Source organism: Sinocyclocheilus anshuiensis, unplaced genomic scaffold, assembly GCF_001515605.1.
Source record: "Sinocyclocheilus anshuiensis isolate Anshui unplaced genomic scaffold, SAMN03320099.WGS_v1.1 scaffold206, whole genome shotgun sequence".
Classification (NCBI taxonomy): Eukaryota; Metazoa; Chordata; class Actinopteri; order Cypriniformes; family Cyprinidae; genus Sinocyclocheilus; species Sinocyclocheilus anshuiensis.
This window is the reverse complement of record NW_015542358.1, coordinates 531,021-548,839: the sequence shown is the minus strand read 5'-3', so window position 1 is coordinate 548,839 and position 17,819 is coordinate 531,021. Positions and strand designations below refer to the sequence as shown.

Genomic DNA, 17,819 nt, shown 5'->3' with positions numbered 1-17,819 from the left:
ATCAATGGCTACCATCAAATTATTTTCATTTTTGGGTGAACTATCCGTTAAGACATTGGCCCTCACCTGGAGGTTTAAAAAAAGACATTTTGTGGAATGTTAAATTACAGGTTGGGAAAGATGCCAGCTTAATAACAGTGTGCATTTACTGCTAAATATTAAGAAATGACTTTCATACAGGATTATGATGGTAAGGGTACATTTATCTCTCCTGTCATTGGATTTTTGTGTGTTTCTTAACACATAACAGTGAACACACTAAAAAGTGCACTTTGTAATAATGTCAAATCAAATGTTTTACTTTTTTAAAACTCTAGTGTGTTATTCAACATTACATTTGAAGCTAATATATTTTAAATGTACTGAATTGCAGCTTTATATATTTTTGCAATAATACAAATATATCCAAATATATGGCAAACAAGTTTCAATAGAAATTACATTATCTTTTAGTTTACCATAAATTATTGTCAGCATTCAGCAGTACACTTCAACCATATTTCAAAGACAATATAGAAGTAATTTTGAAATTACATAAAAAGATGTACTTAAGTACTACTTAAATGGGCCAGAAAGTTCAGCTAATTGCATTTAATATACACTTAAACTATAATACATTTTCATTTAATTGCAGTTAATATGCAATTAAGTGTCTGAAAACATTACATTCAGTGTGCATGTAAGTTTATTCTTTTAGATATTATTTCAGTAATAAGTAGTCTATTTAAAAGTATGCTGACGTGTAGGCTACTTATTTTTCACAAGCACAATTTGAGGTCATAACAATCATTAAAACTGATTGCAGTAACAATTGCGAAAACTCTAATATCGTAGGAAAACAATCTGTGATACAAAGTAAAATGGTTAACACAACAATATATATTTAGAGCGACCCATAGGCCTATGTTGATATTGTTATATATGCAGAGGCGGACAAAGAACACAACTCCATTACTTGAGTGAAAGTACAGATACTGCTGGTCAAATATTACTCCATTACAAGTAAAAGTTGCAAAGACAGATTTTTACTTAAGTAAAAGTACAGAAGTACTTGCTTTTAAAAGTACTTAAGTACCAAAAGTAAATTTCCTTTTTTGTGTCAATGCACGGTTTTATTGTTGTATGTAATACTTGCAATACCTTTGAAGCTGCTGAATACACTGACTAGCTTGTAGTATCTTTGGAATAAAGAGCTTTTAGAATGTTAAAAACCTATGGGGAAAAAAACTAAAACAAAACAAAACAAAAATGATTATTTAACACCCCTACCCACCCCCACAAAAGCAGGATGGTAGTGATCTCACACAGCTCTGGACACATCTATGTGTAGCCATTCATCCACATTTGGACAGAGTGGACAGTGAAATTGCTGTAAATACAGACTGATAAGGAAAAAAATAAAAAATCAAACCTGCTTTAAAACCCAGCAACACAACTGTAGCTGTATAACTTTACAACAGCAACACTGCTTTAACAAAAAATCAAAACAGCAAGACTTATTTGACATCAAAACTAAAAATTAAAAAATGCTGTCTAATCGCTCTCGCGGTACTCTGATGTCACACACAGAGTGGCCTGCAGTGCTGCTTCCTATCATAACAAACCATACATCAATGGAAAGCTTATCTATTCAGATGATGTAAATCTTAATTTTAAAAAATTGACCCTTATGAGTGTTTTTGTGGTCCAGGGTCACATATATCAATTGCATTTATATAGCATTACATGAATAATTTGTGGTTATATTTTGTATTTTAGTAGTTGTAAACCTATACTAGCCTACCATCCAGTAAATATTCTGGGCAGACAAAGTATGGTTTACTGGGGCCATAAGTTAAAGGCGTCAGTAAGTACAGTCAACTGGTCTATTGACGTCTCCGTATTTGACTTGGATCGCCTCACTCTGTGTTTAGAAGGGCCGCTGCATAGTCTCCCGTTGAAAAGGTTTCAAAGAACTTCAAAGTTTTGGTGGCGAGGCACGAACTGCGCGCCAGTCAACTGGTCTATTGACGTCTCCGTATTTGACTTGGATCGCCTCACTCTGTGTTTAGAAGGGCCGCTGCATAGTCTCCCGTTTGAAAAGGTTTCAAAGAACTTCAAAGTTTTGGTGGCGAGGCACGAACTGCGCGTATTCCCAAAACGGTGTTGTTTACATTGGACTTCCAGAGCGGCAGAAACCTCGAGTGCGAACTTGGAAAAGTTTCTTAATAGTGAACGGCGATTTGTGATTTGTCCCCTCGGTTTCCCTCAAGATATCCTACACTGGAATAGGAACTACCCCTGAAACACACATGGTACAACCCAATGCACCTTTTGATCATTCCAGCAGCAGAAGCAGCGACTGACTGCAACAACATTTCGAGGGTCTTGGTGGAGTTGCGCTGTCCTGATTTGAGCCGTGTCTGTACATCAACTCAGCCTGTGTCTGAACGGGGTCACAGATGCCTTAAACAATGGCTTTTAAAGAGTTATTCATCTAACTCAGTTCATCTGAAGGGTGCTGATACTTCAAAGAGAAACATTGGCGACATAAAGCGCGAGAGAGGATTCTTCACGATGAGGCTCACTGCGGTGCTTTGTGGCAGTCTTTTAACTTTCCTGCTTGTCTCCGAAGGTAAGTGTTTAGGAGTTCTTCGCCTCGGCTTGGAGAAGTAAACACACTGTTACTTGTAAATGCAGTCGCGGTTGTGTGAAAATAGCCTACAAAACAGTCTGGGCGAGCAGAATGTCTTTAAAGAGTTACAACAGACACTTTTACACAAACACTAAACAAACCAAAACTGCGAGTCGTGATGGATCCAAAGCGCGTTAAAGCAGAAAATCGCTTGTAGATATGAAACTGATACTACTATGTAGTTGTTGGTGTGTGTGTAAATAGTATTTGATCCACCGCGCAGAGAAATAACCTCGATTATTCTCTGGTTGAAACCAACTTGGTGCCTTTGGTTCGCGTAAGCGTGCACGTTTCTCCAATATAACGCGTCAAGTAGGCTATCTTTTGAATAGCACTCCGTCTTTTATAAAAGACACAATTACAGCCACTTGGTTGTAAGTCAACAGTCGCCGCTCACTGTATTCGCAACATGTTGGAACAGCCGCTGCTGCACGCGGGCAGGAATGTAGCGACTTCAAAGCGCAGCTTCGGCCTGAATAAAGAAATGCACGGACGCCGCGTTGACTCAATTACACGCTTAAACTGAGTGTTGCATCGGTGGAAATGCCGTGTACTAGATGGCTAGGCCTGTAAATGTCAACTAGATGTCTTCCCTTGTATATCAGGAAACAAAAGACCCTTGGAGCGATTGCAAAAAGCGTGCGTAAACGCAGCTCTGTGAGTTTCATGATTCATTGTATGCTTTCCAAACATCTCCAGCGCTTGCATAACACTAATTATATGCATCTATTGTGAGCCATGCCTTATATATGTAATATTCACATCATACTGACAAATCGTTCGAATTCAAATGTTACAGCTTGATGTCATGTTATACAATATAGGAATATCTAAACTTTGACACACTGTGTTTTCCAGGGTTTGGCAGTGACATTTAAACGACACCTAATTTAGGTAGTTTTGCATGTAAATGAAACTGCATTGCACACTCTATTCAAAACATAGATCATATTTTGTTTGGAGGCAAAAGTGAACTTTTTTTTTTTTATTTTTTTTTTAAGAATAAATAGGTTTATGGACATTATTTGGTTTCTCTTTGGAAGTTTTCTTTCTTTGCGAATCATTGCAATGGAACTGACCACTCATACATATGCACTAATACAATTTAATTGAGTTTTGTATTGAAAGAGCTTACAAAAAGCATGCTCAAGTGTAGCTCTGTGAGTTTCATGATTCATTGTATGCAAACAATTTCAGCGCTTACATAACACTAATTATATGCATCTATGTTAGCCTTGCCTTTTGTGTTATATTCACATCATAATGACAAATCACTGTTTCGCTACAGCTTGATGTCATGTTCAACTACACCCCATTTAGGTCATTCTGCATGTAAATGAAATGGCATTGAGTTTCACACACTTAAAAATGTAGATCATGTTTTATTTGGAGGTAAAACTCAACTTTTTTTAGGTTTGGCAGGACATTTCAGCTACAATTTTGTTAGGGTTTGTCACACGTACATTATTTGTTTTTTCTTTGGAGGTTTTTCTTTGTTTGCAAGACATTGCAGAAGACTTGACTGGTGCTACTTGATTGAGTTTCATATAAAGACTAATTTCTGACCAGTTAGGAAACAAATGTCAAGATTTTTCTGAGATGCTGAAACCCATAAAAGGATGATTCATTGGTGTTTTCTTTAGCTGATGCTTCCTTGATGCTTGTTGTTTTTATAGTCACTAGCATCCATATAGCTCTATCAGTGTCCTGCTTACATGTGTATAGGCTTTTTATAAAGTGTGTGAAAATGTGTGGCAATGTCTTAAGTTTCTCACAACCCCTCTGGGCATTAGATCTAATGTCATGATCCCATTCAGCTACTCATAAGATGCATATATATGCTCCTAATTGCCGTAGGAGGCTTGCTGTCAAACAGCCAAAGTAGAGCCAAGTAGCATTTTCAGTGATGCAATGACTTTGAATATTTGTATTTTGAAATTTTGTATGTGCATAAATTGGTTTTTAATATTATAATAATAACAAAGCAGGAAAAACACTTAAAAATAACAACAATAAAAAAATATATTAATAAATATATAAAAAAAAAATGTATATTTGGAAATTTGAATATTTTAAATAATACAGTGGACAGCAGGTTGTCAAGTAATTAGCTAATCAATAGATACAGACTTCAGCAACATATCAGGTGACTTGGAAACATTTACACGTATTATAGCGAGGACATTTTTTTTGTATTTTGTTTCTTCTTGGTTTAGAAACCCCTTTTATAGCCCATAGTTTGATTTATTATCAAATCATCTTTATTTATTAGCCATCTGCTCAAGCTAGTGTTGTACGCTGAGTCCTGCTCTGTGGCACCATGAGTCTCTATTTCATTTCTTCTTCTACAGCACGTCACTTTTAAGTAATAATAAGTGATTCAGAAGAATTCAAATTTGAAGAAAATGCTGAGAGATCTTTGTGACTCTGCAATTGTTTGTTGTTGTAAAATACCTGTTTTTTGTAAGCATGATGCATGAAAATATAGGTATTACAAGTGCAGATGCTGGAAGAGTGACTTAAAGCAGCATTGTTTGAGACGTTTTTAGTTGAAAAGACATTTTAGGTGGTCTTTCATTAAGGAGTATGGTATCTATATGTTGGTACATGTTTGATAGTTAATACAGTAATTAACATTTATGGTGCATTTTTCTGTTTGATTTGGAGGGTGTGAGTATATGATATGACTATTTATTTCACAAAATGAGTAATTTTATTTCACAATAACAGTATCACATATAGTTATTTTTGTTGTTGTTTTTTATTTGTGGTGTTTTCATCTTTATTTAAAACAAGAACAAAGTATCAAATTACAATCAAAAATTGGGCAACAACATTATTTCAGGTACGGTAGGTCTATCTAACGGTAGCATTCAAATAAGAAATACTACAGAAATTGAATAATCAAATGTAAAAAAAACCTCACTGCATGAATTAAATATAAATGAATCCTTATTAGAGCTACAAATGTTATTCAGTCAAGTACAGTAATTGATTTTCTTTGCCTTTAGTTGTTTGATTAACATTAAGGACACAGACAGTCGCAGCTGCTGGTATGTTAGGCTGCTGTCACTTTAAGACTTAATGAACAGATCCCATGTATTGACACAAAATGTAGATCCAATTCCCCTCGCCCAACCATTTATAGCCCCGTTTCCACCGCAGGAACTTTACCCAGGAACTAGGAACTTTGTGCTGGTACTCGGTGTGTTTCCACTGCAGGAACCAGGATCTAAATAAAGTTCCGGGTAAAAAATTGCCATTGTCCCTGCTCGCGAGGTAGTATTTTTTCAAAGGTCCGGAACTTTCAGGGTCGGGACTTGGGTGCTAAACATGCTGATTGGTTGAGTTCACACAGCATTGTGATTTCAACCACCATTTAATCGGATAATTTTCAAAATATTACTGTTATTGTGTCATGAAATGTAGTTTTAAAAGTATTTCAGGCGAGAATGTAGTTTTTTAAAACTCAAATCTGCGGTTTATTTATAAAGACAGCGCTTATTTAAAAATGTGTTTCGCCGATTTTGGAGACGATCAGCTCCACGTGATCACTGGGCGCACAGTGCTCATGTATCCCGACGAGAGCAGCCTCACCTCGGACAGTCCTCCTGACATTTGCCGCTGGCTCCGATGTCTCTTTAGTGGTTAAATGTAAAATATAATTCGTTTTGGGTAAATCTAACAGGTAATCTTTGGTCTTTATTCAATGAATCTATTGATATGTTAAAATGAAAATAAAAAGAGGCAATACTGTTTGATATACTATTTCGTTTCATTGTAATGTAGGCTATATATACATTTCCCTGAACTACATTTCTGCGGCTATTAATATGTTTAAATGAAAACGAAAGGAGGCAGTGGTGTTTGATATCATATTTCATCTTATTGTAAATATACAGTGAGGAAAATTGCAGTAGCCAAGGAGAGCTGACTGACATTATCAAGTACGCTGCTGTTTGCAGAATTACCGGACTTGCGTTGTCCCGTCCGCGGGAGTTCACACTCCTGAGTCGAACTCGCAAAGTCCGATCTACTGAGGATGCAAGTCCGAAATTTGCGTACTTTGTATTGAGAAACGCATGCAGACCTACGTCACCAGACTATTTGCCTTTTTGTCACGGTACTTTAGACCGCAATGGAAACGCAGACAGCAACAGGTCTGGGGGAAAAAAGTTCCTGGGACAAATTGTTCCAGGTAATTTCGGTGGAAAAGCGGCTTATGTTCCCTTAAGACATGACCATGTGTATTAAAGGTAGGGTAGGCGATTCCGAAAAGGCTAGAGATAGCAAGCTAGCTTTGAAAGCATAAGATCCCACCCTCCCTGCATAATCACTTTTGAAAGCCACACCTCCTCCAAAACACATGAATGCGCACAGGCAGAGCAGAGACTAACCTGCGACACGATGAGAGACGCAGTTGGTGGAGGGTTGAATGCAACGCTGTCAGATTACCTCTCATTCACCGGTGAGAAAACATTACTGTACAAAGCACATGATGTTACAATAATAGCGTCTTTCATTCTCGCTGGAACGCGCTGATGACGTATCATGTCTGTGCAAACAGGGTGCGCAGAGGTATCCAAATACATATTTGACAGGCAGTCAGAACAGCCTATCGTAATGTTCGGACCGAACATTTTGATTGGACAAACATTTTATGGTCCTACACCTTCCACAGATTATAGAAATACATATAAATAAATGTAGACCACTTAACTTAGTGATTGCTATCGGGATGTGAAGAGACTTTCAACCAGCATAACAAAAAAGTTTTTGAACCAAATCACCTCCCATGCCTTTAACATGAAAACTCAACAAGATGGCCATTTTGATGGTGACTTTAAGAATTCCTGTGCTTTGTGAATGTTTAATCAATTAAGACAATATAATATAATATAAACTATATTAAATATAAACAATACAATATAAATAATATAGAAACCTCTCTCAAGAGTCATCATACACCTGACAGTCTCGTGACCACTTGCAATCCAGATTTAGAAGGGAAGGTTTCTTATTTTAACCACATACATCATTCTCTATATCAGAGTGTCACACAGAGTGTAGAAACCATGAACAAAAAATGGTGCACTTTTTCTTGCAAATGTACTTACTTTTAAATCCAGCAACAAATGGCACTTATAGCAGGATTGTCAGTTATTTTAGAGTTACCTGCATTATCTCAACGTGTGTGTGCTGTACATGAACTGTTACTGTGTCATATTAGGTGTACTGAAAAAAGATCTAGTGTATGTTTTTTTTTCAAATTTTCAACAAGATTATTATTTAAAGAAACGCCTGTTTTACTGCAGTGGTTGATTTGACAAGTGAGTAGGCCGTTTGAGTGCATGAGTGTTTACACTACAGGTGGGCTAAAGTGGACAAAGAACTTAATTTCGGTTCACGCTCACACCTGGTCTCTGCCGCTTAGCCCAATTCTTTTTCAGAAAGATGATATGGTGTTGTGCTGATATTTTCACCCTGTGAATAGGCATTTTATTTTGTTGTGCAGTGCTTAACTGCATTTAAGAGGATTTTCAATCTGCATGTCATCACTAAAGTACATTTAGCCATGATTAAGAATAGAGATGCACCGATCGATCGGCCAGGGATCGGAATCGGACGATTTTCCTCATGATCGGCCCGGATTGGTGATCGGTCGGTCAGTCTCACTTCTTTCCGATTCCGAGCCGATCCGTTTTGTTACCAGCGGCACAGGCAATAACGTCAGCCACGCATTCTCGCTCTCTTCTCTCCGACGACCCCTTCTCTCTCACACACGTCTCATTCGCTCCGGTTAAATAGTGCTTGTATTACGCATTATTATAGCCATTCCCACAGGTTTTGCGCTTATACCAAACGCGTACACACCACCACTGATCTATATTAGTGGAGCGCACAAGCCGCGCTCAGTCTCAAACAGCTTGTGAGCCACAAATACCAAAATGAGTGGCTAACTGCGCTAAAACGTTCAAATACATACAAGATTATGTCAAAATGCCCGTCTTGGCGAGTATCCAGTTAAACACAGTCAGTTTTGGAACGTTAAATAGTTGAGAAAGAGAACGCATGTTGTGTAACAGTATATTGGGTCCGTGGATAAACTCTTAAAGGGACCGCAGTCCAATATTTATGCTGCTGTCTGTCATGTTAATCAAAGAACAAAAGACAAAGAAAATAATTTTCTGCTCTTGACTGAATACGTTTTATAACTTTAATGGTAAGCATTAATCTGTATTTAATTTTTACAATGAAGACTACAGAAATTAAAGTAATCAAATGTAAAATAACACTGGTTTGTTTTTTTACATTTGATTACTTTAATTTCTGTAGTATTTCTTACCTGAATAAAAACTTACTTAACCTGAAAAACTTAGTTTCATAGTTCTCTTTATTCTATTGCATTTATTTATGCTGTTGTTTGCCATTTTTTAAATTTGTTCTTATTTTATTACTGACTTTTTACTTGTGTTTTCTTTATGAAAATAAAACTGCGTTAAAGAAAAGTAGATTTTTGTTTGTATATGCTGTCAATTATAGTTCTTAGAAAGAAAATCGGAATTGACAAAAATCGGTATCGGCAGATCACACTAACAAAAAAATCGGAATCGGCCAAGAAAATTGCAATCGGTGCATCTCTAATAAAGATGAGACATGCATGATTTTACTCAACTAAGGCTCAGTGGAAAATGTGCCTGGGGTGACATTTCTGCAAATTAATATTACATTGCACATTTCGTGACATTTTCAAAGTGAAATGTCCAGTTCATAAACAGATGCAGAAACATTTTATTATGTTGGCTATTGTTCATATCATGGCATTCGGAAATTAAATGTCCAGTGAATGTTGCTAAAAGGTTAATGCTCTTTCGCGTTTGAAAATAACGTGCCACCCACATTAAAGCTTACCGATAATGTTTTAAAAAAGCAAGCGTGGGCTAAAAACGCATTTGCTGAGGCAACCGTGCTATTTTAGCTTCCTTAGGGAAGTCATTGATCTTATTTACTGAGTGTTGTGACTTGTGTTTTACAGTACTCTTATCCGAGCACTTCACATTACAATTGCAATGTTGTACTGGGTGCGCTACTGAGCAAGTTTACAAAATCAGAAAAGCCACACATATGGAACTGGTTATGTGGTGCAAACTTCAATAAGTCTTTATTAATTGACATTTAGTGAGATCTATATGGTCAAAGAGAAAAATAAAGGTAAAAAGATAATTCAGACGTGAAAATTTGTGTAATTTAAGAGAGTATGCAACATTAGTATGTGCATCAGGAAGGTGTTTAGTGTCTGCAATGGCAAATTACCCTTTTAATCGCTATCTGTTGTATTCATTAGTGTGTTCACAATGGCTGGCATTCCTAGTGTTTAAAGAAACCATTCTGAATCCAGAACCGCTATAGAATGAAGCTGTAAGTAATTTTATTTACTGGGTGCATTGTCTAATGAACTCTCACTACTCTTTTCCCAGGCTGCCTCTGTCTTTCTTTCTCTCTGTCAAAGGCTTTCTGTGTCCTTGGCCTAGAAATCTTTCACTCATCCATGTCACGTTCCATGGTCCCTCGTTTTCTAAAACCCTTCTCCAACCCCCAACACACACACACACACACACACACACACACACACACACACCGAAATACATTCACACCACTATGTCTGCATACCCTCAACCATCCAAGAGGCCTCAGCAACAGGCTCTATTAAAGGGACAATATGGGTTTCTAATAGTAATAGTCCTGCAACACAAGGCTTTAAGTAGCAGTATGCAAGTTAAAAGCTCCACTCACTAATGAAGTCAGAGAACTTAAGTGGTCCTTTAGTGTTGGGACAAAATGCCAGCCTCTCTGCCTAGAAGTATAGGATGTATGCAAACAATAGCTTTTGACTCGGTGTAGTGTCCCTGTTTGTTTGTTTTTTCCTGCAGTCAATAAGGAGGCAGTTGGAAAAGGGTTTGTCAAACAAACCAACAAAAAAAAATTCACTCAGAAGCTGCTAAGAAAATTCAGAAATATTTACAAAGAAATGGCAAGTAACATTGAATTAGATGTGAAATTTTATAGTAAAAAACTAGAAAATAGACAAAAGCTGAAGTAGAAAATAGACAGAAAAAGTAGAAAAACTGAAATAGAATATTCTTGTGAAACATACTCCATTAATCTTTGTTTTATTTAAATTAATTTTCAATTTAAGAGCTTAATTAGGAAGGGGAATAATGTTTCTCGTAACACTTTACAGTAAGGTTTGTTTGTTAACATTAGCTACTGCATTAGTTAACATTGACTAACAATGCTTATATACAGCATGATCCAATCTTTGTTAATTTTAATTGTTAATTTGTGCATCTTTTAAAATTAATTGCTGAATTTGTATTAAATAATGCATAAAATGAACGTGAAATTACATTGACTTAAAAGCAGAAAGACTGAAATAGTATTTTCTTGTAAAACATAACTAATTAATAACTAAGATTAATTAACAATAATCTTCTTTAGTTTACTTGCATTAACAAATTTAAGCTATTAATGTTAAGTAATGCCTTAATATGTTATCATTAACAAAGATGAACTAAAACCGAATACAGATCTTTTTTGTTGTTAATGTTAACTAATCTTAACAAATACCGCATTATTGTTACCCTGTTATCTGTCTGTTTTTGTGCGTTTTATTTTCAAACAGCTGCATTAAATGCTTTCACCCAAGCGTTTGACATTTCAAATGATTATTTTCATGATGGATATGTTTTGAAGAATGATAGAATGTGTGGGTTTTTAAAAAGTGCTCTACCGGGTGCGCTGCCGAGCAAGTTTACTACGTCACAAAAGGCAAACATATGGAGGTGGTTCTGTGATGTAAACATCAAAATATTTTAGTTTTCAAATCATGCACTATGGTAAAGGTGTTTTGAGGTCATAACATAGTATTGTGCAAGAAAACATGAGAAAATAAGTCTTTATTAATAGATAATCTGCCCCTTTAATCATAATTTGTGTGAAAAGGAATAAAATTTGTTGGTGTTTTACTGACTCTAGTGTTCATTTCATCTGGAAACTGCAATGAATTGTTGATATTTTGGGTTAAAAACTTCTGGGCATGAGTGTTACTAAACAAAAAATGTCAGCATATCATTTCATCAAGTGTTTTTAATATCCCTTGATTTTAATGACCTTCTTTACAGCTGGTTTAAAGATTTGTCTCGAGTCACCCAATTATAAGTAGACAACTCTAAATACAAGCCCAGAATGTGATCCAGTTACTCAAACCACATTTAGAGGTAGTCAGAAACACACGCATATGCGGTGTAAGTGCTCTGATGCACCCTGACAACACTGAAGAACCGCCTACTCGCCTGTCAATCAACCGCTGAGCGAAAACAAGAGCTTTTAACGGTGACTTATGTTTCCCTTTGATCTCTTTTTCTACTGAAGGGCCAGATGTAGTTAAATATCATTCATGTTTAGAGAGATTAATGCTACCTATTGATGAGTTTGGAAATTGCGGTTACCATGCAAAGTGAGTTCAAGTGGTTTTGGTCGGAATAAAACCGAGAAGTTGGCCAATTTCATATTTCTTTCTCTTTCTTTTACTTCCCAACAAGGACAGGAATATTTTTTAGAGCTAGTAAAACAAAAACGAGAGAAAAAACATAGTGCAACTTATACACATTATCTGCCAGAAAATGATGGAAAATGTTTTTTGTTGGTCAAGAGTTTGTTTGACAAGAAAGTACAATTTTAGACTTTCTACTTCAGTATTACACATTTAATCACGTTTAATGTTACCATTGCCATTTCTATGTAATTAGGTTGGCTTGACAAAGCTGCAAATACTGAAATCCTATTTCTTCTTCTTTTTCTTCTGAGACTAAGTTTCTCCTCCTAAAGTTTTTAAGCTTCAACCACCAAACTCTGGTCATACCTTCAAACCGAACTTCCTCGGGTTGCTATATCTCTTCTAACTGATCTGACTTACTGTTTTTCGTAAACTGAGCGATTAAAACTACGAAATAATCCCCTAAGCTTTCATTGAGGGGGTCAAAACTTTTGTACAATAAGACTTCTAGTGTATTTAAGCTATTGCCTTGTCCAAATACCCACACTTGCGGTCTTTGCACTTGACCACTTGACTACTTATGATTTATTTCCTGTATTTGGCCAAAGTGTTCAAGTGAGCATGAAGACCAGAAGTGTGTGTATAACTTTTCATTACCTGATGGGACACACTTATAGTGTTGTAAAAAATGCAAGTGTTTACATGGCTTTATTTTCATTTTAAATACTTTGCATTTTAAAATCAACTTCTAAATGTCTGTTCAGTAGTCCCTATAACCAGGGTTTGAATTTAGGCCTATCTTTTTCACTCACCAGCCAATTTGGCTACTAAATATTTAAGTTACCGGCCATTCATAACTTCTACTAGGCCAATTTTTTTTTTTTTAACTAAAAAAAACCCCAGCAGCTTGTGGCTGTCCACACTGGATGTGACAAAGCGGACATTAACTTTGTGTCAGTATATCAAAAATAGAACAAGGCATCAGTTTACTGTTGGGGATTTGTAGTGTTGCGCCGCTTCCAGTGTGATCACTGATCATAATGGGTTCTATTGTATTTTGTCGCGCCGCTCGTGTCCGGTGTAGACACGGTGTGAGTTTTTTGTTGTTTTTCAACTCTACGTTATTGCTTCAATGCAAAGGAAACCAGCGCACCCGTCATGCCATTATTTGTCGGGTATGTTCAAGTATGCTAGATATGCACAGATGCTGCGCAATTAGGCTGCATTTAATATATTAGGATGACTCTTGAGTTTAGTATTTACGCTTAAACTTGCACAGATTTGGCTTAAATGAACTTGCCCAAGAAATTGATGAGAGAACATAAATTACGAAAAGTAACCCGCCAAATTGGCTAGTGATTTGACAACATTACCCACCACAGCTGATTTTCACCTGCATTTGGCAGGTTGGCGGTTGTTAATTTTAAACCCTGCCTATAACAGATGGCACAATTTAATTTGTGGTGCTTCTAATTAAGTGATAAAAAACATTTGCAAATGTTGTACAAAATAAATATCACCACTAATCATCTTTGCACCAATAAAACATGCAACACTTTGTTTTTCTACCAAATTATATGTAATATCTAATAATTATATTAATATTTAACTTGCATTGGAACGGTTTCCGTGACGTCTCGTGAGATCTTGGCAAAAAGTCTCACGATTTATTCCAAGGTGTGATGCATGATGGGATACACTAAGCTTCGAATAGCGCTCTGGTAGCCCCATGTTAAATCATGCTAGCAGCATATTAAAACATGCTAGCACCTTGTTAAAACGTGAGCAAAGTGTAAAAACAGGGTAGCATCATGCTAATTTATGCAACAGCATGTTAAATCATGTTAGCAACTTGCTTTAACATTTTAGCAGTGCGTTAGAACAAGCCAATAACATTTTATTGACTTTGAGTACAATCTTCAAACCTCAAGCTTTTCAATTATTTCGAACTTTCAAACAAGGCTTTGCCAAGCCAACATCAAAGTTTGTTTACAAACATTCTCAACCAGCGATTTCTGAAATTCACAGTGAAATGTGTTTCAAGTTTTATTTGCTATTCTTCAGTACACAAAATGTGCACTAACTAAATTGAACTGAATTAAGCACTATGCTTAAGCACTAATTAGGGCACTGTCATCTTCTGTAGAGCTGCTTTACGACTGAATTGCGTCTTGCAGCATCAACACTGGAATTGAACTCAACATTGAACTGACTTGAGCTGAATAAGGGCACTGTTGTCTTTTAGAGCTGCTTTAGAGCAGAATCTGGTTCTCCATAGCTGAGTTTCCATAATTGATTCTGCTATTTTCCTGTTTATCTCAGTAAAAATGCTTTGGCACAATCTGTATCGTATGAAGCGCTATATAAATAAAGATGACTTGACTGATGATTTTCATTTTGACTGTGCTTCAACAATTCATTTCCCACTCTTAAAGTTGTTGTTTTGCCACGTTTTTCACTGTCTTGTTCCAGCTCTGTAGCTTTTCTTCCAGGTAGCAGAGCCTAAAGACCATGAAAACCATGGCAACAGTCTATTCTATGCTATTTTGCAGCAGGATTTCCAGTCTGCTCAGTAGTTTCTTCACTGGCACCGACTGCACAAAAAAAGGAGTGTCAGAAGCACAATGTATTTATTAAAATATATTAAAGCTGCTGTTGGTGTCTTCATGCTTTTTGTGGCTTCCTCTACTACTCATGAGCCATTTTTTAAGCTTGTCCCCGTATAAATTTAATAATCTTAAGTTATGGGATGATTATTGCTGTGGTTGCTTAGCAACGGGCATATGAGATTTAGAAATATGGAATCTCAGGCTACAAACCCATTTGAGTTGCGGCCTTAAAATTTCACTATGTTCTTGAGAAGAGCAAATTTGCACTCGGGATTCATGATTTTTAACAAATTTCCCACCTCTAACTAAAGTCACATCAAATGCACATCAAATCATGATCAGTTGAGTGTAATGTATTACTAGGTAATTAATCACTGTAATGTAATTGCTTGAAAAAGTAATTTAAGATATTACTCTTTAGTACTCTGTAATTTAATTACGGTTACTTCTGATGTAATTATAGACTATTGAACAATTCTATATAAAAACAATAGTGGATTAAACATCAAAATTTAACATCTAATGTTAAAATGTGTGTTTTTAATGTAAACATCCTTTAAATACTCAAGTCAGTTCAAGAATAATTTATACAATTTTATATTATTTATTTATTTTGAAAAAACTAAAAGAGTAGTTTCTTGTCTGTTTTGTATTCGGCTGGTTGAGGTTGATATGGGATTTAGAAAGTAATTAGTAATAATTCATACTTTTTAGACAGTACTTAGTACTCTAATTATACTGTCGAAGATGTAATTAGCTAGTAGGCTAATTAATTACTTTTTCTAGAGTAACACTGCACTAGGGTGATGCTAAAAATTCAGATTTGCATCACAGGAATAAAATACACTTTAAAATCTATTCAAATGGAAAATAGTTATTTCAAATTGTAATAAAATTTCACAATATTGCTGTTTTTACTGTATTTTTGATCAAATAAATGCAGCCTTGGTGAGCAGAAGAGACTTTATTAAAAACATTTAAAAATCATGTCATTTGAATCCTCTTGATTCTTTGCCGGTTGCATTTTGGTCTTTCCTTTACAGTGCCAAACATTTCTTATATTAAAATTCTTCAAATTAGCCTCCCTTTTCCTATGAAGGCTCATGTACCTTTGCATTTGTCTTTAATTGCACATCTTTGCCTACACATATCACTCTCTATGCTTTTGCTTCATGTGTTGCTTTGGGTTTATATGCAGTTGCATTGACTGAGAACAAGGCTGTTTGTTTGCAGAAGATTGCAACTGACTGATTCTGTACATATCCCATGTATGTTTGATAGTAATCATTTGTAAGACTGTCTGTGCTAGTGTTACATGCTATACTGGCTCTTTGGTAGTTTTGCGGTATCCAGACCTCAAAATACTGGCCGTGTCATGGTATTTTGAACTCGGTTGTGAGATTTAAGGCTCAGGCAGAAATGAAAGACAAAGCGGCATTCTTGAGATGCTTTTTCAAAGATGAATTCCTTTGACCTGACAGTATTTAAGAAAAGAGCATATGAAATATAAGAGAGAAAACTGTCCATTTATGTGCATTATTGACCGCATTATTCCGACTCCGTGAGCCACAGGTGAATTCTATTTCTAGAATAGTTTCTATTTCTGGATGGCTGATAGCTGGATTTTATATAATATTACAATTGTACAATTTAATTTTGAATATAATGATGCAATAATGACATAATGAATGTGACAATGGATAATTTATCTCAGATGTTGAAAATAACTTTGTTCACATTCAAAGCGTGATCTCTATGTATACAAACATGTATTAGATGACAAAGATAGTATCAGTCAGTATGTATTTTCAGTAAGGATAAAATGTTTTAATTTTTATTCATTTGATTGTGCTTATCCATTTAGTTGCAAGTGCGAGATTGGCTGCGATTTGAGATTGGATTTTGTCGCACATTGTAGCCGTCTCGTATCTGGTGTGGACAGACAAATTTTCTTTGATATTTTCTTTTATTTTGAACTATTTTTAATTTTATTATTCCAAGTTTCACAACAACACCAATACTACTACTACTAATATATGCCAGGGTTATTATGGTTAACTAAAACAAAAACCATAAAAAAAATGTTTGTTACTTGAAATAATGGAAATATTAACTGAAATATATAAAATATAAAAACTTATTTTATTTTAGCTTGTTGCCAAGGTAACATTCCAAGACATTTTTGATTTAGTTTAACTTAAAAATTTATAAAACACTTGGCTAAATAGTAGGGCTGCACAATTAATCAAATTTCTAATTGCGATTACAATTATGGATGCCACAATTACATAATCGTTCAAAGCGGCAATTAATCGTTCAAAGTCCACTTATGTTATTCTGCGTGCTTAAGATGCGTTTTTTTTCTTTCTGCATTTTATCTTAAGGGTTTTCCCCCATTATTTAAATTTTAGTTTTAGTATAACATTATAATACCATTCATATTTTTACTTTTTTATAATTTAAATTAGAAACCAATCCGATGTATAGTTGACATTTGAGGCTTAATACTATAGAAAAGCACTAAAAGTTTTTCAGTTAAGAGTTTAAGTTTTCAGCTTGTTTATTTTCATATAAAAATACGGCATGCAGTTGCATAAAACAATGGTATAAACATCATTCAATGTAAGTTGTGATAATCTTAATTAATAATCGCAATTACAATTTCAAGGGAATAATTGACAATTATGATTTTTGTCACAATCGTGCAGCCCTACTAGATAGCCATATTTATACAAAAAAAAAAACTAATAGAAATTACAAAAAACAACAAAATTGAAGTTAAATAACTATTAAAATGCTAATAGAAAACATTACAAAAAAGTAAAAAATTTTTTTAAAACTACACTATTTTATTTTTTTTTACAAGTTGGAAATAATACAAAGATTACTAGAGTTACTTTACAAGAAAAGACTAAGATTTCACATGTCATTTCTTTGTAATCATTTATGAAATTACTAGCAATTTCTGAATGAAATGTTC

General features: G+C 35.2%; 1 pseudogene; it reads left to right on the top strand.

The window, feature by feature from the left end:
• Nucleotides 1–2,315: 2,315 nt before the first annotated feature.
• Nucleotides 2,316–17,819, top strand: part of LOC107691824 (low-density lipoprotein receptor-related protein 4-like) — a 125,117-nt pseudogene continuing 109,613 nt past the window's right edge.